The sequence below is a fragment of the Phascolarctos cinereus genome, unplaced genomic scaffold (genome assembly GCF_003287225.1).
Source record: "Phascolarctos cinereus isolate Bilbo 61053 unplaced genomic scaffold, phaCin_HiC Scaffold_4;HRSCAF=312, whole genome shotgun sequence".
NCBI lineage: Eukaryota > Metazoa > Chordata > Mammalia > Diprotodontia > Phascolarctidae > Phascolarctos > Phascolarctos cinereus.
In genome coordinates this window covers 529,564,660-529,568,526 of record NW_027555847.1, presented here as the reverse complement: position 1 = coordinate 529,568,526, position 3,867 = coordinate 529,564,660, and positions in this window count along the sequence as shown.

Sequence of the window (3,867 nt, the reverse complement as noted above, 5' to 3'; positions counted from 1 at the left end):
GACTTCTATGCACTTGCCACATTCCAACCTTCATTTTGGTTATCTTTGGTTTTGTCCTATGTTTTCTTCTAGATCATATACTCTATTAAGGCAGAAATGGTCTCTTTATTCATCTTTATATCTTCAGGGAGAACATACTTTTCATACACGAAAGAAATAAATGAATGTTGTTAAATTTGTTATTATTCAGTTTACTTTGAATGGTTATTAATAGGATTATTCTAGAATCTACTTAGAGATTTTAATACCTTCTTCTTATACTCCAATAATATGCTGATATTGTATAGCCTTCCTCTATTTTATTTGTCTAAAAGCTATATAGCAAAAATTGAAGTAAGTGCAATTTAAACTCGTTCTTCATTTAAGATCTTCTGTAACTCCATGGTTAATGTAGTCTAGTATCACTTTTTCTCAACAACTAAACTATGTCAGTGTGCATTGTCTTTTGGTATGCTTTAAATCTATCCTTTTCCCTTCATCATAACAAGATTTATGTATTTTCTTCCACTCTATAGGCTTGATTTAAATAGTTCAGAGCTACTAGGAAATATATGAAAGCTGTTCACCATTTGTGAAGCCATTAAATAAAATGCCAGTCATAGAATAAACAAAATTAAGTATCTTTTATGTATCCATGCTGCTATGGTTTCACCTATCAATAACTATAGCACTGCTTAGACAAGAGTAATCATACTCAGACTAAATGTAATTATCAATTTGCCTTTTGCAACAAGATAAATGATGAATCTATATGAAGATAAAGTTGAATTAAGGACAATCAAATGAACACAAATTCTAACGAACCATCTAGAAAACTGAAATTGAGTTCTGAAACAAATGTCCACCAAATGTGATCATGAAAAGTATCACCAAGTTATATCTGTGTATTCTGGGAACATTTAAAATAGATTGTACACAAAACTATTATTTTTTTTTTGCTTTTAGGCAACTGGGGTTAAGTGACTTGCCCAGGGTCACACAGCTAGTGTCAAGTGTTTGGTCGGAGGCCAGATTTGAACTCAGGTACTCCTGACTTCAGGGCCAGTGCTGTATCCACTGCACCACCTAGCTGCCCCTCAATATTAATTTTTTACAAATAATTACCTAGTCTGGACTCAAATGACCATTTGATTAAATAACCATGTATAATATATCCATTGTTATCATTTATCTCCATAAATGTTCAAGTTCTTTTAAGTGGAAAAAATGTGTCATGAATATAAGAATTAAAATTGAATCAGAGCTATAAAATTAAATTCAAAAATTATAGTTAAGGAGATAAAATACGAAGAAACAGAACTAGTACATTTGTGATATGATTACACCTACAGAGACTGAGATGACTATAATCTGTAAATTAGATGTATGCATAGAAAAAATGGAAAAATAATTGGTACTATAGGAAATAAAGTTATCTTTAATTAAAGATCTATGTCAAAGATGATAATATGTATATGTTTGGGTGGCATTTATGTTTAAACATCAAAAGATTATTCCTATGCCCAGGTCTTTAAGGTTTCATTCATTCATTCAGTAAACTTTAATTAATAGCATCTGGAAGGATTGATTCTAAAGAAGAGTGAAAATAACTAATTATTGTTAATGGTCTGTATCTAAGCTGGCATATTTTATGTACAATAATAATGTTAATCACTCAACAAGAAGCATTTATTAATTACAAAATATATGGCTGACCCTGTGCACCAAATACAAAACAACAACAACAACAACAACAAACCATCACTGCCTTTAAAAACAATTATCATTTTATAGGGGCAGATAGCATGTGTTTATACACACACACCCAGACACCCAGACACCCATATATATATATATATATATATATATATATATATATATATATATAATATATTATTATATATATATGTATAATATATATATATGTATATATATGTATATATATATATATGTATAATATATATATATAGTATATATATGTATATATATATGTATGTACGTATGTATAATAATTATAAGGGAATTTTAAGTAGAGCAAACATTACATTTATAGATTTATAAAACATTTTACAAGTTGGAAAACACTTTATGTATATTATCATATTTAATTTAAAAAAACCCAACCAAACCAACCATGAAACACAGGTATTGAAGGTATTCTTTTACAATTTTAAACAGGAGAAATCCAAGGTTCAGAAAATTTAAATGACTATCCTTTAGCTATGCAGCAAGAAAAGGAGTAAAGTCATTTTTAGTTAGTCAAAGGCTCTTTCCACCACATCACTAGACCCAATATGTTGCTTATAACATATTCCAAGCCTTATGATCTTTTAATCAGAAGCTGCGAGTTCCTGCATAGTCCTGACTGTGGTTTCACAATATTTGAATTGTTTCTTTCTGACTGATTGTTATATTTTCTCCTTGACATGATAATTCTGGAATTTGGCACAATATTCCTCAGCATTTTCAGTTTGTGATCTCTTTCAGGAAGTGAACAGTGGATTCTTTCAATGACTGTTTAATCCTCTTGTTCTAGGACCTCAGGGCATCTTTCCTTGATGATTTCTTGAAAGATGGAGTCCTAGCTCTTTTTTTGATCATGGCTTTAAGGTAGACCAATAATTCTTAAATTATCTCTCCTGGATCTATTTTCCAGATCAATTGTTTTCCCAATGAGGTATTTTATGTTTTCTTGTACTGTTTTTCATTCTTTTGATATTGTTTGACTGATTTTTGATGTCTCATAGTGTCATTATATTCCACTTGCCCAATTCTAATTTTTAATGAGGTGTTTTCTTTGGTTATCTTTAGTTCTTTCTTTTCAATTAGACCAATTCTGTTTTTTAAGGACTTGCTTTCTTCAGTGCACTACCCCCCCATTTTGTCAACTGCATTTTTGAATTAATTGTTCAATTTTCTTCTACCTTTCTTATTTGACTTTTAAAATCCTTCTTGAGTTCTTCCAATAAGGCTTTTTGGGCTTGAGACCAGTTCATATTCCCCTTTGTAGTTTTGGATGTGAGGGTATTGCTGATGTTTTTCTCTCCTGAATTTGTGTTTTGATCTTCCATCATGATAATATTTCTCTATGGTCATTGGTTTTCCTTATTGCTTTTTGTTCATAGTGTTGGCCTTTCTCCTGGCTTTTAAAGTTGATCTCTACTTCTAAGACACAGAAGGCACTGTCCCATGCTTCTTTTGCTAGGGGCTATGGGTCTAGTTACTGGCTTTGTGTGCTGGGGCCTCAGATGCTGGCAGCTGGAAGCTGTAGGGGTCTGGTGGGTTACCTGGTGCTGAGCTGGAGCTGGTGGTGGATGCAAGTGTTTGCCAAGGTAAGATGGGGTTTTTCCTGTATTTCTTCAAGGTTACACTGAAACTTTTGGGGTGGGGGTGAGGCTAGGGGTGGTGTGGAGATAGCCTTACCTGAGGTTGTGCTAAAACATGGGTAGGTTCAGCTGCTGGTGGACTACTGTCCACCAATGCACATGGTGGTACTCTAATCTGGCATCTAGTGGTTCTCCAAGCTGCTGTCTGCTGGTTCCCCTGGCTGTGTGAAGGTATGAGAGTCCTGGTGTTTACACTCACTCATTCCACCACTCTGAGACTCTGATTTTCTGAGGTGGGGCTTGTCACTGGCTTGCCAGGGCACCTCTCATCCTGTACAGGTCACTTTCAGCCACAGCAAGAGGGACCTTTCCCATTTAAACCCCTTAGCCTCCCAACTAAAATACTTCTGCACCCTGTCTTTCTGCTAACTCCACCATTTCATAATTGTTCCTGTGGCAGTATTTTCTGGGTATTTCAAAGTCAATAAGGGAGGGTGAGAGTGATTTACTGCTTACTCCACTATTTTGTCTCCTGGAAGTCTCCTCTACTCTCAGTTAAATG